Here is a 21,060-nt window from a genome sequence, read left to right on the forward strand (position 1 = left end):
GAGGTCACCCTTGCTAAAGGTTGTGACTATCCTCACACCCGGTAGTGTCAGGTGTATCCTCTGTGCTACATAGTCAGCCTTACACTTGGTCACCCTTTTGAAGGGTCTTCCTTTCCGTTATTAGCACTATTTGGAGGAACATGAAATAGGATAGGCAAGCTTTCAGTTTCAATTGTCGCAAGGATTTTGCACTTCCCTATGAGTGCTTGTGGGTGTCCCCCGTAAGGGCTAAGAGTTGCACTAGTTGGTGTGAGCTCTGGTTGGCCTAGTAGGGTCCATGCTTCATAGGTCAAGATATTAAAATCTACTCCTTCATCAATCAGAGCATCGATAGTGTGCTCTCTTTTCGCGGTGAGTTTGACCCTAAGATAAGCAGGCAGTACTATGTCTTCATCGTCTGGATCTTGGCTTATAAATTTAAGCCTTCCAACAAATGCCCTTGAGTCCCCAACTCCACGACCAGATGTGGATTCTCCACCGATGTCTTGCATCGCCTGTGTAGTGCTATTCAAGGTGTATCTATCGTTAGGATTGTCATATCTAGTCATCCTCAATGTTGTAGCTTGATGTTGTTGCTTTGCATTTTCCAAAGAAGGTTCCCCATCCAAGCCATGCATATTACTAGCATTTTGTGTGGAAGTTGACCCTTCCAAACCATGCATATCTAAATCTTCTTGCAAATCATCATTAAGATCAAAATCAAGAGGACAATTAGCAGCTTCCTCAATAACCTGAGAGGGAGCTACCCAACCAAACATTGCTTTCAGAGTCTTTTGCCTCTTCATTCTTTTGGGTGCCATTGAGAATCTATACTAAAACATATACATGATAAAGTATCAATTTGCATGAACTATTATTATAGTGCTTTAAAAAACAAAGAGATAAAGTTTAGAGCTCGTACCTTGATCTCAAAAGCAAGAGTATCGTATAGTCAAAGCCCTTTGAGATTATCAACCACATCCACTCCACAAAGTCACTATTCTCAAGCCCTCACCCTTAATATCCAATGGAAAGTCCTATAAGATGAAGACCACATTAAATTTAGATACACTTACGTTTATATCATATAATATTTTAGAGTCAACATACATGATACATCTATGAATTATGCAAATCAATAATCACCAATAGTTCGTCATACGACAGTATGAAAAAAAAAAGCTAACTTACTGATAGATCGATCAACTTGAAACGAATAGCACCGACTCTCTCAAACCAGAACACCCTGTATATATCACTGGACGTGGAAGCAAGACAAATCCCTCTTCTCATATACGAGAGAGAGCAAGGGCGACGGATGGAGGCTAGCTGGAAGCAGCGACCACGATTGGCTTTGCAAAATCTCCTGCGATGCTGACGACACAATCGCGTTGAGGAGATCGGTTTGATTTGCCGTGCACCTCTGTATAACAGCAGTCCCTTGGCGATGGAAGTTTTGTGTTACTACTACACCAGGTTTGCCTGATGTATCTATGTATCACCAGTAACGTAAGGTAAGAGCAGTCAGATCTTTCCCCTAGGGGTGCGCTCACGGGGTGGATCTCCCGGCAATAAAAGAAGAAAATACGTTTTCTGTGTCGAGGGGGATTTCTTTGTTTTTAATCCCCCTCGTGGTGCCGTGCCTGCTTCTGTGCGTCTGCTTTTACGTTTCTGGTTCTGAAATTCTTGTCATGGTAAGCCGCCTGAGAACACTCGAAAAGCAACGCTTGTGGGCCGTGGGACACTAACAGTAACAGTAATACTAACGCGGATAGTTATTATTATTCTTTTCAATCAGGGGATCGTGGAGTAATACGTGAAAGCCGTTGATAAGAAAAAACGTTAGATCTTGTTATTCTGCGAGACAAAAGACCAGAGGAGATGTGTCTGCAATATAATTTTGTCGCAATCAAGATTCAAATTCCATTATTTGAAGTCATATTGCAGTTTGGTTGTCTAAATTCGGTGTTTTTGCAGTTAATTGAACCACAGCTTCTCAGACCGTTGCGTTTGCACTTGAACGGGACTGTACATCACGAGTCCATTCTATCATCGTGATGCATAATTCTGGCTAGAAAGCACAGTGAGGTTTTAATCACTATTAAACTTGGTGTTTATGCATATTCGAGCATAGCTGAAAGTTAGTCTATTCATCTGGTGTGCTTGGCAGTTAATTAGGCGTCAACTTTTGGTGGCAATGGAATGCAATTGTCAGTCTTTCACTGTTCAATTACACTTTACTGTTCAGAAGACATATTTGTGCATCCTCAAATCTGCTCTCATTATGCTACAAGCGCAATTTCACCGTCCAGAAAACCTGTCAAACCCATCCACATTATGCTACAAGCACTTTCCATCAGTGGAGAAGATAAGAAGGGAGCACGAATAGAAACTTTTGCAACTAGTCAGTCTATCAAATGTGCCTGATCTTTTCAGCATCACAACTTCTCAGAGAGTTCTTCAATACTGAAAAGTCTTGTGTAAAAGATTCTCATTTTGTTTCATATGATAGCATCTCCGTTATGAGAGTCATACTTCCTTTCTGACCCTGCCGGTACATTCTGACTCTTGAAATTGGAAAATCATGTCAGTGAAAAGTTGTGTGAGTTTCCAATTTGTACTGCGAATATCAAAGGAAAAAGGATATCAACAGCCCTCACTTGCCTTGCTTGCATATGGATCCAAGGATATCAACAGCCTCACTTGCCTTTCTTGGATCCAAGCAGAAATTAGGAATGCACTCCTGAATCTTCTGCCCTTGTAAACAGGGCTATTCTTCACTCTGTGTGTGAGGCAAAAGCTCAGGCAAAGGTCTGGACGTATGCAAACCCATTGACACTGTAGGATGGCTGGCAGGTATTTGTGATTTCTTTTGGAACGTATTTGCAATCTCTTAATTCTGCTGATGCTCTAGGAGTCTGTGCCAAGGGTACTTCCCTCTGCCGAACTTCTCTGTAAAGGTGCAAGCAGGGTCGAGCAAATCAAAGCTATGAGAATTTTGTGGATTGAGATAAGTATTTGAATATATCTAACAATGAGATGAGATTATAGCCATTGCCCTAATCTTTATTAACACCTAAAGAAGTGCAGAGGCAGGTTTGAGGAAGTCTAGATGCCTGACCTTGTGGATTGAGGAATGGAAAGAACCAGCTTGACCCTTTTTAACTTGTGAAGTATCTTGCATGATTAAAGTCTCAAAATGCTTCCTTCTTGCTTTCAGATCTAGATTTCTTGCATTTGGATCCAACTAGGAATCATAAATGGGCTCCTAAATCTTCTGCTCCTGTAACCAGGGCTGTTCTTTGTGTGGGCAAGGCAAGAACTGAGGCAAAGGTCTGATGTATGGAGGCTCGTTGACTCTGTAAGAGGCATACATTATGCCATTGATTTCTTCTGGAATGTATTTGTGATTCATTAATCGTGCTGATGGATCTTTGGTGCTTTAAGAGGCTGTGCCCAAGATACTTTCTTCCGCACAGCCTGTTAGTAAAGGTGCATGCAGGGTCAAGCAAGTCTTCAGCTATGAGAATTTTGCAGATTGAGATAGGTATGACAGTGACATGAGATTTATTGTCATCATCCTAATCTCTTCTAACACCTAAGGAACTAAGCGCTTGCATTTGAAGACATTTTGCAAAACATCTTGCACGATTGGAGTCTTAAATTGCCTCCTCTTTGCTTTCAAATCCAGATTTCCTTGCATTGTAATGCAAATGGGAAAGAAGAATGAACTCCAACCCTTCTTTCTTGGCATTTCAGATTGAGCAGGGAGGTTGTTCAGACTGAGAAATCAACCCCAGCCGTCCCTGCTTGTTCAGACTGAGAAATCAACCCCAGCTGAAATCGTAATGAACCCCCAACTTTTCTCCCTCAGCACCTTGGTCAGGCAGCATGTTCTTCTGAGAGAGAAATCAGGTGAAAACATATGAGTCAAGGTCTGCACAGTGCATGTATGTAAGCTTGAGGGGTAGAAGGGCATTTGGAATATAGTTGTGATGTTAATGGATCTCTTCCGCCACTTTAGGAAGCTGTGCAGACCTCCCTTTGCTTCATGTATATATGATGAATTCTGGTTTGGCTTTCATGATCATTTTTTCAAGCTAGCCATTATTCTTTCAAGCTGATTGTTTGGTCTGCCACTGTGGAGCTCAGTACACACATTGTTTTGGTGTCTCAGTAGAGAAGAACATCTTGATGCTGCTGTTGTATTTGATATCTTAATGCCATTTCAATCTGAGGTGGTCGCAAATTTTCTAAGCAGTTATTACAGGAAGAGCATTTTCCACAAGAACATCTATCATTTTAATGCCATAATGATTGATGAATTGTAGATAGCACTGATGGAGCTAATATTTCAACAAGAGCATCCTGAGCATTTCTATGGTGTAGTGGCTGTCAAAGTTCCAGCATTCCTCCAAGAGCCACCTATTAATTTATTGTCATGGTGGAAGTTTTTCTTGCCTTGAATGACGAATGATCCTACCCCCGGTAATCTGCACGTCAGACATGTAATATTGTGTACATATATATTGTGGACAAGTTCTGTATAGCGGATAATTTCTGCAGAGGGGAACAGTCGAAATCTTGTTTAGTTGTCTATGAGTAAGCAGTTTATACTCTTCAGGGAATGATCTGAGACTTCTGCAACAAGCTCTAATGACTTATCTCACATAGATGCTGCAAAATCCATTCCAAGCAATAATTAGGAATGGACTCCTAAATCTTCTGCTCTTGTAAACAGGGCTATTTTTTATTGTGTGCATGAGGCAAGAGCTGAGGCAAAGGTCGTGGTGTATGCAAGCCCATTGACACTGTAAGAGAGGGCTGGGTTGGATTGGTGATTTATCATGGTGATGCATCTCTATTACTGTTCTAGGAGGTTGTGTCCCTGGTACTGCCCTCTGCACAGCCCCAAGCAAGTCTAAGCTATGAAAATTCTCTGGACTGAGATATGTATAATAATGAGATGATATGTATTGTCATCACCCTAATCTCTACTAACACCTAAAGAAGTGTGGAGGCAGGTTCAAGGTAGTCTAGGTAGCTGCATTTGGAGATCTCGGGGATTGATGAATGGAAAGAACAGATATGTATAATAACGAGATGATATGTATTGTTATCACCCTAATCTCTACTAACACCTAAAGAAGTGTGGAGGTGGGTTCAAGGAAGTCTAGGTGGCTGCATTTGGAGATCTTGGGGATGGATGAATGGAAAGAACAAACTTCATCTTTTTAACTTGCAAAGTATCTTGCCTGTGTGAAGTACTTCCTTCTTGCCTTCAAATCTAGATTTCTTGCATTTGAAACGAAGGAGAAAATAGGAATGGACTCTTGAATCTTCTGCCCCTGTAAAAACAGGGCTATCATTTAGTATATGCTTTGTGATTTCTCTGATGGATCTGCATTACTGCTCTAGGAGGTTCCAAGGTACTTTCCTCCACACAGCCCGTCAGTAAAGGTTCAGGCAGCTCGAGCAAGTCTAAGCTATGAGAATTTTGTGCATCGAGATAGGTATAACATGAGATTGGTCATCACCCTAATCTCTACTAACACCTAAAGAAGAGTGGAGGCAGGTTCGAGGAAGTCCATCGATGGAACGAACTTCACCTTTTTAACTTCCGGAGTATCTTGCATGATTGAAGTCTTAAAATGCTTTCTTCTTGGTCTCAAATCCAAGTGCAGGAATCCAAAGGGATATCCAAATTTTATCGCTGGCATCCTGATAAAACAGGAGTTCTTCATACAGAGACTATGGGCATACAGCTGAGTCATAGCTAGATTCTGTCAAGCTGATTGATATGGGTACCCTAATCCGATGAAGAAGGTGATGATCAATCTCCCGTAGCTTTTGGAGGCTGTGGAGAGGTAGCCTTCCCAGAAATCAAGTGCAATTTGTATGAGGCAAGAAAATATGCATAGATTCCCAGACTTTTTAACCTTGGCATCCTGGTAAGGGAGGGATGTTGTTCTAATGGAGAAATCAAGTGCAACTGCATGAAATGATGGTTGTATCAAAAGTGCACATGTATGCAAGCTTATTGATACTGTAAGAGGGGATGGAGGGCATTTGGAAAATACTTATGGTGTTGGTGGATCTTTTCTGCTGCTCTTATGGTGAGTGTCCCTTCACTTCCTCTATGCATGTGTCTCTTGGATGGATTCTACTTTAGCTTTGCATGACCATGAGATTATTCAGGGAGTTGGATTTTGGTGAGTAAAAGTCTTGATGATGTAGTATTCATCCCTCTAATGGATTGCTGTTGATTTTGATGTCCTTATGCAAATATTTACGCTTTCGAGGTGGCTGCAAAATTTCCCAAAATCCATTCCAGTGAGGTCGCTGAAAAATTTCCTAGCACTCATTATTTTAGTAAGTGTGTTCTCCAATAAGAACATGCATCATTTTTCTTGCCATGGATGAATGGCTTGCATCAACCACAATGGTCTTGTCAGAGCATACTCTTAACGAGAACATCATGTTGTCTTGGTTCCAGCAACATCATGATATCTTGGGTTCCAATTTCCAAGAACATGTTCCCACTAAGATCAAAATTTCACTAAGAGTACCTAAAGTTACTTTGCCATAGTGAATGATGATGATTCTACCCTCAGTGATGGAGGACAATACAGTGGTAATTGATGGTATTGTGCTCATATATCATAGAAAATTTCTGTACTTTATTCTGATTTGTTGATTTTGATTTGCAGAGGTTGGTAAAACTTGGAAAAGGTTCTAATGCTCTGGTTAGGGAGATGGATTGAAAACCTCATTTGGTTGTCTACAGTAGAATGTTTTGAGGCTCTTGCAACAACCTCATGTACGGTGCTAAATTCTCTCCAAGAAATTTGGGTAAATAGTGGATGTGGTTATTGAAATTGCACTTGACATGGACAGGCTTGACTCAACAAGGCCACTTTGATATACTTTTCTATAAGTCAGTGAGTAGAGAAATTCTCTCCCTCTCTCTCTCTCTCACAGATTGTTGATCTTCATTGAGAAGTGGTTCTTTTCTAGGAGTTTGATGCAGGAGGAAGGTTGAGATTTTGATTGGGTTTGAGAGGTGTGCAATTTGTGTGAAATATAATCATTTAGAAGGTGGTGAAACACTTGCGAAAACCTGTTATGTCTTAAATCACTTGGAACCTGAATGCTGTCTCTAAGAGTTACATGTGCAAATAGTGCATGCTATTCACAGAATTCTTTGACCTTGCCTTACAGAGATGCTTGAAAATCTCCAGGACTATCGACTGAGTGAACACTTGTAACTATAGGATTTCTTGGTTGACGGCGGGGGTCTGGTATTGTGAAGCTATGTAAAGGCTTGCATTCACACTATTTGTGGTTTTATGCAAGGTGCTGGTGAATGTTGCAGTGGTAATGGACTAGGTATGAAAGGGCATGCTGCTTGAAATACTCAATGTTTGGTCATAAATTCAGTGTGGTCCTATGCCATAAGCGGCACAAGGAAAGAGGAGGATATACCTGCAATAAAACTGCAAGGCACTTTCATTGGGGTTTATTCCTAGCAAATTTTCATTGAGTGAAGTTATGTAAAGGCTTACATCCACTCTTGTGTTTTATGCAAGTTACTGGCAATTGTTGCAGTGATAATGGGCTGAGTGTGGAATGGCTACTCAATGTTTGGTCATAAATTCAGTGTGGTCCTATGCCATAAGCGGCACAAGGAAAGAGGAGGATATACCTGCAATAAAACTGCAAGGCACTTTCATTGGGGTTTATTCCTAGCAAATTTTCATTGAGTGAAGTTATGTAAAGGCTTACATCCACTCTTGTGTTTTATGCAAGTTACTGGCAATTGTTGCAGTGATAATGGGCTGAGTGTGGAATGGCTTACTGTTTGAACGCTCAGTGTCTGGTCGTAAATTGAGTGTGGGACCTAGTGATGCCTTCAGTGGCACAATGAATGGTGTTGATGCGCAGGTTTGTGTGCGTGCATGTTGTGGTCTATTATTTATGCTAGTCATGGTTTGAGATGAAGCTAATATGTTTTTTCACCTCTTTCTTTGTCTCTCCAAGTGTCTTGGTGCAGTTAGGCAAGCAAAGTTTTAAGATCTGAATTGAAGGGTCTTGTGGGTGGATGTAGGCGCTTAATGAGACATATTGTATACGGTCTACTTTGAAGTAGCTGTTTTGACTGCTGAAGTTGAATTTTCAGATACATAATGTATTCAATGAGGCACATTCTGTGAAACCCCGGAGGATGGATGCAGGTTTTCAAACTTTGGGAAGTACCTTACATTACTATTTTGTATTCAATGAGAACCATGGTCTGTAAGAAAAACACCCGAGGATGGATGCAGGTTTTCAGACTTTGGGGAGTACCTTACACTTACTGTTTTGAGATGGGCTTTCCCTCGCATTGTAATGCAAATGGGAAACAAGAATGAACTCCAATTCTTCTTTCTTGGCATTTCAGATTGAGCAGGGAGGTTGTTCAGACTGAGAAATCAACCCCACCGGTCCCTGCTTGTTCAGACTGAGAAATCAACCCCAGCTGAAATCGTAATGAACCCTTAACTTTTCTCCCTCAGCACCTTGGTCAGGCAGCATGTTCTGAGAGAGAAATCAGGTGAAAATATATGGGTCAAGGTCTGCACAGTGCATGTATGTAAGCTTGAGGGGTAGGAGGGCATTTGGAATATACTTGTGATGTTAATGGATCTCTTCCGCCACTTTGGGAAGCTATGGAGACCTCCCTTTGCTTCATGTATATATCATGGATTCTGGTTTGGCTTTCATGATCATTTTTTCAAGCTAGCCATTATTCTTTCAAGCTGATTGTTTGGTCTGCCACTGTGGAGCTCAGTACACATTGTTTTGGTGTCGCAGTAGAGAGGAACATCTTGATGCTGCTGTTGTATTTGATATCCTAATGCCATTTCAATCTGAGGTGGTCACAAATTTTCTAAGCAGTTATTACAGGAAGAGCATTTTCCACTAAGAACATCTATCATTTTAATGCCATGATGGTTGATGAATTGTAGGTAGCACTGATGGAGCTAATATTTCAACAAGAGCATCCTGAGCATTTCTGTAGTGTAGTGGCTGTGAAATCTTGTTTTAGTTGTCTATGAGTAAGCAGTTTATACTCTTCAGGGAATGATCTGAGGCTTCTGCAACAAGCTCTAATGACTTATCTTTTAGTTGTCTATGAGTAAGCAGTTTATACTCTTCAGGGAATGATCTGAGGCTTCTGCAACAAGCTCTAACGACTTATCTCACATAGATGCTGCAAATTGTAAGGAGTGGATGCTGATGTTGAAGGTTGACTCAACATGGCATGCTTGAAGTTACAGTTTTGTTGATTGGAATACCCCCTCGTCTAACATGGTTGCTTGCAAATAGTTTTCATCTACTTCTGTGAATAAGAGAGTGATTTTGTTTGCTAGTCTTGAACTTTTTGAGGATATGGCAAGGGTATATATATATATATATACACACAATATTTGGTTTTGTATATGATGCCTGAAGTATCTTGACATGAGCCAAATATATCATCACTGTTGAAGTCTCAGCATTGAATATATATGCAATATTTGGTTCTGTACATGATACTTTAAGATTGAGATGAGCTAGATGGACTATGGACTTAATATCACTGTTGAGGTTTCAGCATAGATGCTGTCAATGTAGTTGATGAGGGAAGCACTGTCTATGAGAAACACCTGAGGACTAGTAATGGATCGTTTTACATGCAAAGTATTGCATGATTGAGGCCTAGATGTTTGACCCCTTGCAGGCTAATCATTGCAGAAATCATAGACGGGCTCCAAATGTTCTTCCCATTGCATCTTGATCAAGCAGGATATTCAATTATTGAGGCAAGGCCTGAATTGAAGCTTCAGCCGTAAGCAAACATTTGATCATGCAGGCATGTTCTTTGAGGTCAAGCTTGTATGTGGCAAAGATAAAGTCAAGGTCTGGAAACAAGAGTTCTCAGAATGCATTGTGATATTTCTATGGTGATGATGGCTATTCAAGGCTGCACTGAGACTCTTCCCTTGCTTTGTGTTGTATGGGGAAACAAGCAAGCTCAGAGTGATGGTGGCTATACATGGGTGCACTAAGGGCTCTTCCCTTCCTTTCTGTTGTATGTCGCTGCTGTTTTTTCAGTTGGTTTTCATCAGTCCTTCTCTGGCTACCTATGATGGTTGGTTAGTGCACTTTCTACAGAACAAAGTGTATTCCAGGGTGTTCTTTGAGAGAGTTGGTGTTTCAACTGTGACTAAATTCTTGCTGCAGTATTTCTCTCTGTTTGGGAGGGCTGTTTTAACTTGGAGGGAAGTCTTGATTGCTTCATCTCTTAAGAATGGCTGGAAGTTTCACATGGACATTAGTTTTTTCTGGAAATCGCTACAGATTTTGCAAGAACCTGGTCTAGCAAGTGCATTCTTGACTAAAAATATTTGTTGCATTTTATTTGCCATGATGAGGGGCAGGAATTTTTTCTTGCCAACCATTGTTATGGAGAAAAATGAACGTCGGCAAATTTTGAAGAGAACAGGTTCTAATAAGAGCAAGTTGAACACCAAGAACATCTATGCTCTTTCCTTACCATGGTGAACGGTGTATGATTGTGCCTCTGGTAAGGGAGACAATAATATACCTAATAAGTGGCAATTATTATTTGTTGTGTAGATGTGGTGTCTTTATGTTTGCACAGGTCAGTGGGGATGCAAGTTACTTTGATATAGATTGTTACGACTGTTGGGTATTACTTGTGCAATCTGGTCTCATGAAAATCCCGATGTTCTGAATGCTGGAGTTGGGCTGTATATCTGGTGTGTCCAGAAGGAAGCAGTTGGTTGGTGCGTGAATATAATTGTGTAGGATGAGTTGAGCCTCTTGCATCAGGTCCATCTGATGACCATAGCTTACATTACACTGCAAAATTCTCTGCAAGAAATGTAGTGCCAAGTAGTGGATGCTGTTTTTGAAGGAAAACTTGGTGATGTGGAGAGACTGGAATGGTACATTATTTTTTGCAACAACTCCTTGTCTGATGTAGATGCTTGGAAACATCATGTCAACAATAATAAGTATGGGTTTTGGTTACTGAAACCTAGAGCACTTAAGCGATACAAATGATTGGGTTTATGCAAGTCGTTGGTCGTGCCTTAGGGGTAACATCACGCAAGCCAGATGCTGCCTGCTTGGTTGTAAAAGTGTCTTGGGTGTGTTATACTTTTGAATGGTCAGATGGGTGCAAGGGTATGGATGTTCAATGTACTATTTGATGATCAAACAAGGATGCTCTTTGATGGAGCAGTTAGACAGAACTGTAGTGACCAAGCTGGGTGAAAGGAAGGTCTAGATGTATACGAGCTTATTGATTGTGCTGTTGGAATGCATTTAGGATATATTTACTACCTGATGGATCTCTTTCTTATAATACAGAGTTTGTGGATGGCCCTTTTCCTTTATTTCAGATCATATGCACTTGTTGGGCTCTGATTTTGGATATTCTTGATATTTCTAGTTAATTGTTACTTTTCAAGTTGATGAGGTTACTTTTCAATCTGATTTGTAATGAAACTATTTAACTTGATTTAATATATTGTGTGTTTATAATGGTTGTAAGTTCTTAAGAATTAGTTCCTAACAACATATTTTACTAAGACCATAGTGTTTGAAACCAATTTTTATTCTTAGTAGGATGGTAAATAACTTGATTAAGTACTAATTATAATAAGCATAAATTCATGTAAACTGAAAATGCAACTTTTATCACTTTAAAATATTGGACATTGGACATCTTGATGGCCTCGAAAGTGGTGCTCTTGCGGTATTTCTTTATTTTACATTTCAATCGGAAGGAATACATTTGAGATCCTTTGATGTCCTTTACTAAACCAAGTATCTCTTATTGTAAAACTTGACTTGTAAGTCTCTAAACCAATTTGCCTCAGTTTACTTTGGGATTGGTTTTCACCTTTCTTATTGAAATATAAATTTAGTCTCAAATTTGATATTGGTTGGTTTGCTTCTTGAAATTCTTGAAAATTTTCAATTCTAGTTATTGGAATCCAACTTTTAAATCCTCAAAATTTGAGTGTCTCGAGTTGGTTGTCAAATATTAATTTTTGCTATAGGAGACAGTTGGAGTTTAAAATCGAATGTTGTAGAGATTAATTTTAGAGATTTATCATGAGAAAAATGCTAAAAAACTAATGTTGTGCTCAAAACAATCATGGAAGTTATTACTTGCAACTTAGGAACATTAGAAAGATTGTTCTTTCCTCTTGTATGTTGTGATTTATATTAGGAGGATCTTGGGATGTTGTCACTTAGAGGGCTTCTGACTATTGTACTTGCTCTTAGAGGGCTTTAAACTATTATTACATGTAGGATTGATCCTTGTCAATTGAATATTTCATTAGCAACATGTACTTGCTTTTTATTAGTCTCATTTTTTCTCATAATGGTTAAAATAAACTTTTATTAAATTTTAAAAACATTTTATCCATTTACATGGGTAAGTTTTATAAAGTGAACTTTTTATTTTTATTTTTAAATATTATCTAGCTTAATAAATCATTTTTAAAATAACTATTCTAATGCTCAAAAGATTAATATCACTAGATAATACTTAAATTGGTTAGGCTAATTTGTCTTTGAAGTATCCTCAAGCAATTATTGATTCTTAGATTGGTATTAATTAATTAACTAGTGCATTCTCTCTAATGTCATCATTGACGCTAGTGGCCAATAAATTGGTCTAAGTCAAAATTTGACAATGGGTATCACCTAGTGTTTGTCACATATAACTCGTTATAACTTTTCTCTTTAACACCAATTGATATCTTTGGATCCTATATCTCACATAGTGAAATAATTGACTTGCACATCACATGTGGAAGCCACATTAGAACATTTGATCGACTTTTAATGAAATGCTAAGCAAAGCAATAACTTTTCATGTTGTCGTGATAGTGTCATTATTCATGATTTTCTTTGTTGAATGTTGTATATAGGTGCCTTGGCTTTTGTTAAGAAGAGGGAAATAGAGTAACCTTAAGATACATAGCTTAGGTGCGTTCTTGTGATTGTAGTAAGCTAGTTACATTCTAAGGAAATTGTAGAAAGTCACTTTTAAAATGCGAAGTTATTGGAAGTATTTTTTGGGTGGAGTTATTAGATGTCTTCCCTACTAAGGAAGACTAGTTTAACTTCATTTTTATTAGTTCGGGTTTTTACTTTTTGGTTAGGTTAGAGGTAAGCTCTCCATGTGAATTGAATGATTGACTTTGTTGTGGAAGATCTCAGGAAGCATTTGATTGAAAGTTCCTAGTCATCAAGGTCGTAAAATGTTAAGAAATTTTGGTTTGGTTTGTGGTATCTATCTTGTTGTTTGTAAATGGCTACTTTTGAAATTTGTATTCTCTTTTGATCTCATATTTAAATGTCTCTCATTATTATTGAGTGTTGATATATTCTCACTATGCTTCCTTCCATATGGTAAATTAAGATTATATTTCTCGAGGCGCTTCTTGAAGTAGCTGCCGTTTCTCTATGTTGGTTGTTTCCCCCTTCTGAATGTCAATTTGGAGGGAGAGGTAAGAGCAACAATTTGTTCTACAAAGATTTTTTGATTGGAAGTTTTTCAAAATCTCCAGTTCTGTAACCTTATGTACGAATTTTGCATTGAATAAGCATCCTATTCGTAGAAATGCTTCATGTTTTCAAGAAGTTGGATATTTTACACGTTATTTTATCATCAGCCATGTTTATACTTCTCTTTGTCAAGGAAGGGGGCATGATCACATCATGAATAAGACCCATATTTTTGGAGTACCCACGAAGTGCTCATCTTACCATAAACAGAGAATTTGCAATAGCTCATCATAGGAAAAGTGTTAGGCTACAAAATTTCAATCAACCCTTCTTTTTCATTTCTATGGTAGTCTTCATCACAATAGTGTAGTATCCATAGTTGCTAAGAAACTCGTTTCATAAGGTTAGGAAACTCGTTTCATACCTAGGTGTTTTAGAAACCTATGAAACACCTAATTTAAACTTTCGAAAAAGCCCTATTCGAAATAAGGTGGTTAATATTTTGTAATCAACACTTGTCATGAATTATTTTGACCCTGGCATGGAGATTGAAATTGATTGCAAAATGTTGCTTGTGTTGTTGTTGATGATGCATGTATATTTTGATTGCTTTTTCCATTATTATAGCTAATATTGTCATGGATAATGGATTATGATGCATGCAAATATTGATGCTATGTTGAATCTTCATTTGCATTGTATATGATCATGTATTATGATAAATTACATTACGAGTCAGACTATATTTGTATAAAGTCTAAATAGTTTTCTTCCATTTCATTCAATGAAACTTGTTTCTAACAATCTTAGGAAACTTGTTTCATACCTCTCGTTTCAAAAACCCTTGGCAACTATGATAGCATCACAATAATGTTTTGGTAGCAATGATGCCTTCAAAGCAAAGTAATGGGGATTGGCAACAAGTTTTACCATTGAAAGTATCTATTGAGCTGAAAATTTGTTTGAGGCATCTACTGATATGAAAATCTCTTTCTTTGTTAATCCTACGAAGGCTAAAATTCTCTGAACTAAAGATGATTTTCAAGAGAGCTAAAATCCTTTGATGAGGATGATTTGCCAAAGTGATGGCATCAAGTGCCCTGATGCTTTGAGAGGGGCAGTTGTCCTTTCACATCTGTTTTCTTTTTGATTTCTCAGCATGGAGGAAGGGGAAAAGCAGCGGTTTGTTCTTCAAAGGTCATTGTGTGGTAGTTCTTTAAACAAGCCATTGCTCTTTAGCTTTTTGAACACTTGTTGCACTTGGAGAGTGTGGACTGTGAAGGAAGTTCTTTGGTTGGTCCTTAAATCCTTGATCCTGCATCCTATGTATTTCACTTGTGATTCCAGAGAGCTGAAATTTTTTGATTGAACAAGGATGATTTGGCATTGATACATTCTTGGTCCTCTACGACGTTGAATGGCCAATGCTCTTGTTCCAACATGAGCATCGACCAGGCTATTGTGTAGCTATTAATAATGAAGTTCATCTTAAGGGAGTTTTTTTTTTCTTGATATCAATGAATTAAGTGGGCTCTCAGTTGCCTGAGCGCATCTCTAGCTAAGAAATTAGGTTTTTGAGTAGTTATCCTTGGATGTGAGAACATTTGAAAACTTGTATTTTAACATTGGAGAGGATAAGCTTTGATGAAGATGTTCCTTGATCGAGGGTGATTATGCCAATAGCTTCTTTGGAACTAATGTAGGATATATTAAAATTTGATAAATCTTCATGGAAAGAGAAGGGGGTGCTTATCATACGGTCCAATGTGCTTGTGCATACATATCTTCACACCTACCAGGCTATGGTAGACAAAGCTAAGAGATCTTGTTGTTGTGTGAAGCTTAGAAAGGAGATTCTTCCTCTATGCATCGGAATGCATCTGGATAGTCAACTACTTTTGAAACTATACTGTTGACTGTTTGAGGACATTGAGGTTCATCCAATGGCATGCTGGCTAGAAGCAAAGATCCATAACGATGACTGTGTGCAACCTATGACAAGTTTGCAAGAGTGGTACTTGCCAAGAGGGGTAATAACTAGGGCAAATGTAATATCTATGATGGGAAAGCTGAGAGTATGTGGAGCAATGTTGCGAGAACAAGATGGGGAAGTGGGGCATTCATGGAAGGAGCATGTTCAATTGACTCATCATTACCTTCTTAGCTTATATAAATGTTCTTAGTTCTGTTGTTGTCAGCCATATTTGTATGAGCCCTAGAACAAGTAGTGGTGTGTACTAACTCCACACAATTTTTTTTAGCATCTGCCATTCTTTTCTTATGATTTGTAAGAAAGGCACTCCGTCAGCACTTCAGTGGATGTATGTTAAAACCAGTGACCTTCTTGATGTACCTTTGAGGCAAAGATTGCAGTGTCACTAACATCCTTACAGGTTTTTCCAGATCAAGTCTATTCCACATAGTCTATAGATCTGCATTATAACAGATCATTATTTGCATTTGACATGTTGATAGTTGATCATCATCATGGTAAAAGATACATAGACATAGCAAAACCACATCTTATAAAGCTTAAAATTTTAGAGCTATAGAGGTTGAGTTACCATGGGAACTAGAAGAGACATGATTGCAAGAACCTGATTCAGTTTGTGAGAGCAATGGTCTTTTGATGCTTCTTACACGTTACATCACAGCTTATATATTGTAAAACATACTTGTAGAGTTTTCAATTTATCATCTTTCACGCAAATTGCAAACACAAACCATTATTTTAAGAATGCAAGGGTTGGAGTGATTTGGAATTTAGATGGTTTCAAGCCTGTACTTGCCATTTTCAAGTAGTGTTGAGATATTTAGCACCAACTATTGTAGTAGAATCATTCAGCTACTATGATTGGACTGGTTGGATTACCATTGTCATTGGTGGTACTGTAGCTTCTCTGTACTATCAAACTGTACTGTAGTTGCATGCTAGTCTCCTCACACAAATGATATTCATTTCAGGTTAATCTAAGTGAGACCTTGTTATGAGAGAGACATTGGAAACTAGGTCTGAAAATTATGGGCATCCTCTTGACTATGGCTGGAGACTTCTTCAATGTAGAAGGCATGATCTAAAATGATCTACAAATGTCATGCTGTGGTGGATGTCCAGGATTATCCTGAGGGAAATATAGGCCATCTGAATTTAAAACATCATAAATTTATTGCGATTTTCCCCGACTTTGCAAATTGTTATTCTCGCAATAGACTTCCCATGAGATAAAAACTATTTGAGATGGTTTCAAGGATCAACGTGCATTACAAATTTGCACTCTAACTCTTTCACTGATCAATTGTAGGATAATTACATTGCATGCATATACAGAGATGGGGGTTCATTGCAGCATGAGATAAAACTGTTTTGAGATGGTTTCAAGAGGCAGCGTGCCTTAGATAGAACTATTTGAGATGGTAATTACGTTGCATGCATGTACAAAGATGGCAGCCTATTGCAGGATGGATGAAAACTGTTTGAGATGATTGCAAGAATCAACTTGGTATGCAAATTTGCGCACAACTTTCATGGTTTGTATGGCAATCATATTGCTCGCATGCAGTATGTGACCCTCAGTAACCAGTGAGAATCATCCGGCTAAGAAGATGGCACACAAACCATTTGTTATTATTGGGTAGCGTGATGCCAGGCCAATGATAGGTTTGTTGATCCACATTAGTGTGGAACTTTACCTCGGGTGGTTGCCTTAGCTCACATGTAGTAACTTCAAACAAGACGGATATTAAGATGAAAGTGGAATTTTTTAATGTTCAGTTTGTAATGCAAACATACCACACCAGAACTAATTCATTAAAGTTTTCAATGGGATGCCAATACTTGTCACCTAGAGCTTCCCAAATCCTTGACCACTAACTCGACATGTGGTGCCATTGCATCATATCCATCCTTGTGATACATCAAGCCTTGATCAATTATCTATGGCTTATGATTTATAACTAGGTGCCTTCATTATTGCTTGTGAGAATAGAACCCTTTACCTTAGGTTCAACACCATCTCATTGCCACTTGAGCTATTGGATCTTGGATACAGTTCAAAATTTAGTGGCCTTGGACCTAACTTTGGTTGCAACCTTAATTATTAAAATTCAACCTCAATAGTCAAAATGGAACTATCACATTCTAACCTTAGTAGCCACAACTTCTAAGATCCTCTCAATGCTGACATGATTAATTTAATGTTCTAGAGCTAAGGATAAGTTCACGAGTTGATACTCATGGTTGGCTCAAATGAGCTCCCACCTGAACCTTAATATTCCTTGACTAATCATTAATGATGTATGTGTTGCTAGTGAATCACACTTGACCATGATTAATTCATAGTTGGGGAAAGCCTAGGAGAGTCTTAAATACGATAGGAAGTCCCAATCAATTGCAATATGATCTCTCTAAATCTAAAATGGTGGTCTCTTGTAAGTTCCATTGGGTATTGCAATGCTCAAATTGTTTGTCCCATGTATTGAATGGAGCATTGACTAGTTTCGACTTATGCCCAATTCATTTTTGGTATGAATTGTTTGTGGTTATAAATTTCTCGTATGGAGCTTAAACTTGGTTTACATGTAATCTTCAATGATATGAAACATGTGAAGCTAAATTGTTGCCTATATGATATCATCAATGATACAAAGCCTATGTGTGAAGCTAGATTAGACATCTCTTTAATCAACATTTAGTTGTTGCTTGAGTGCCATAATTCGGTCATCTATTGTTGGAATGCTGTATTTCTAGTTTATTGAAGGGCATCATCTTAGCATCTTCATGTGTGGGTTCATTGTCTTTATGTTATAAGGGGCTTGCATAGCATGTGCAAGGGTATAAATGAAATCATTTTTTTTCAAAGTTCATGGGGGGGGGGGGGAATACTCACATTTAAGAGACATGTAAGGGTCTTGCATGGTGTGCACAATACAAAATTTGAAATTATTTATCTATATTAGTTTTATTAATCTCAATTATAGTGAGGGTTTCTTTGAGCTTTGGCATTTTCAACCAAATCAAGCAAGGCTTAGTTATAGATTGGGGTCATATTTATAATTCCATTTGTTTCACTGGAAAAAGCGAGTATGGATTTTCTCTTGAATAACTAGTAAAGATCTATATGAAGACTTAGTTTCATGTATGGCTGGAATTAGATGTAAGATATGACTAGTAGTACAAGTATGCATCTTCTATGATATAATTTGAATATATTTGGAATATTATTAATGCAATTAAAAAAAATATTAGGACACAAGGGGGGTTGTTGAGTAACATGTAGAAAGGTGATGCACAATGGTAATTTCTTGCATCTCTTTCTTTTAAGGTCATGGCCATTGATTTGTAGGTCATGCAGAGCAAAATAGATGTTTTTTAAAAGGTGGGGACTTGGGAAAGATTGCTGAGCATAATGTAGAAAGGTGTTGCACAATGACCATTTCTTGCATCTCTTCCTTCTTAGGTCATGCTCGTTAATTTGTAGTTTATGCTAAACAAAAAGATGATAGTTGTTGGAGTGCCATAACTTCCATCAATAGATGGGCTAAAGTATAAGGATGATATATTGGCTTGTTTGTACGATGTACATTGTCTCCATGTTGTTACTTGCCTTGGATCATGTTGTCCAATAGTTTCACATAGGAGATTCATGCATTGTCTAATTTTCTCATTTTAAAAGTGTTCAACGATTTCTTTATGAGAAGAATACTTTTTCGGCTCATTATGTGGAATTATGCTTGATGTTAACATCAAATAAAGCTAGTAATTCTTTAGCTTGTATTTCTACTCATTATTTTTGCATACAAGATGTTTTATACGAGGGATTGAATAATATGCAAGAGGAAAAAAATAAAATACATTGAGCACCATTTGTATTGGGGGTTAAAGGTCACTTGTGTCTAGTTGCTTACATTTACTTGTACTCACTACTTGCACACTTGTATATTACATGCGACAATTGCTTATCATAGTCACTTTATTGTTTATTCTTTACATCACAATAGAATGAAGGAAGGCAAGTCACACATTGTGTGATTGTTGGAGTTATTACATACTGTCTTTACTCTCTCTTGAACCTCCATAGCTTTTGCTTTGCTCTTGTTTTCACTTGCGCTTTCATTCTTACTTCATCTTTCAACTGATATCAAAGTCGACATTTGAGGAGCTTCTTCAGTATTGCATTTAGCTTGGGAAGAGAGTATAACTTGAAGCTTTTGCTTTTACAGTTGTTCCAACTCTATATTTTCAAAGTATGCATTGATATTCCCTTTGCTCTAGCTTGCTTGAGGCTTAATCCAGATCTTTCAAAGGATTCATTGGGCCTCTTTAAGTATCCAACACAACAATAAGCATTCCCCATCCTAGCATACCACACCAGCAAGTAGTTTACTTTACGCATATTGTTTACAATCCTTGTTCTAGCTTTCATAGGTCATTTGCAGCTCATACTTTGTCCTTGATACTTGGATAAATTCTTGGGTATTGTTTTGGAATTTGAAAGCTTGGCCTTGAGTGCTATTTGGATCCATTGAGCTCAGCCATTGATTTTGAATACATGGTAGGTTTGTTGTATATTATTTATATTTTTAAGGTAATATGCATTGACATTTCCTTTGCTCTAGCTTACTCCAACTTTAATCCAAAGTTTCAAGAGGATTCATTGAGTCCCTCTAAATATCCAATACAACATGTTAGGGCTCTGATTTCTTCAACATAGAGAAGTTAGACGATATTAACTTTTAGTATTGGAAGACCCAGATTTGGTAAGTATTGGTACAAAAGAAGCAAGTTAAGCCATTGAAATTAAAGCGAATAAAGCCAGAAGGTTATGATGTAGATAATTAGGAAGAGCTTGACGATATATGTAAGTTTATCATTATTTTATGATTATCAAAGTAGATATACTCCAATATTATTAAGATTGAGGGTTGTGTTTATGCATTATGAAAAAAGATTTATAATATTTATGATAAGTAGAGTTTTATAACATAGTTGTATTGGCTGAAGAAACTCATGGATCTTCATATGAACAAAGGGACACTTATGTCTTCTCATTTGAATGAGTTTCAATCCATTTTCAGTTAGCTTACTTTATAGGGCCTTAAATTTAAGGGGAATGTTAAGTCCATTTTCTTGCTTGTCACATTGCCCAAGACTTGGGATACATTCTGCATTTCTGCGTACAAATTGTCTTGATGATATCCTTAAGCTCAAGAATGTAGAGGGTGCTTTGCTTACAGAAAAAGTGAATATGAAGAATGTTCACATAGCTTATATTTCTCATGCACTTACAGTAAGAGTGTAGACATGGCGTAATGTGAATAATAATCATGATACAGACTTATAGCTTAATAGAGACAAGTTTAAGTCTTGCGAGCAATCAAACAGCAAGTATCGTGCTACTAATTTCTGTTTTACTCATTATTATTGGGGGTAATAAACTACTTAACATCGAAGCATCATAAGATGCCTAGTGATAGGCGTGAAAAAGTTAAAGGGAAAACACATGA

The 21,060-nt window shown here is 37.9% G+C and overlaps 1 long non-coding RNA gene across 1 annotated transcript in view; it reads left to right on the plus strand.

Moving 5' to 3' along the window:
• LOC148020764 (uncharacterized) overlaps positions 1-11,918 on the plus strand; it is a 120,419-nt gene extending 108,501 nt beyond the window's left edge. The window contains exon 3 of the long non-coding RNA XR_015694615.1: positions 8,214-11,918. This is a non-coding gene — a long non-coding RNA (uncharacterized LOC148020764). The remainder of the gene's footprint in view (positions 1-8,213) is intronic.
• The last annotated feature ends 9,142 nt before the right edge of the window (positions 11,919-21,060 follow it).

Source organism: Lygodium microphyllum, chromosome 18 (genome assembly GCF_053477565.2).
Source record: "Lygodium microphyllum isolate KBCC chromosome 18, Lygodium_microphyllum_v1.1.10, whole genome shotgun sequence".
Lineage (NCBI taxonomy): Eukaryota > Viridiplantae > Streptophyta > Polypodiopsida > Schizaeales > Lygodiaceae > Lygodium > Lygodium microphyllum.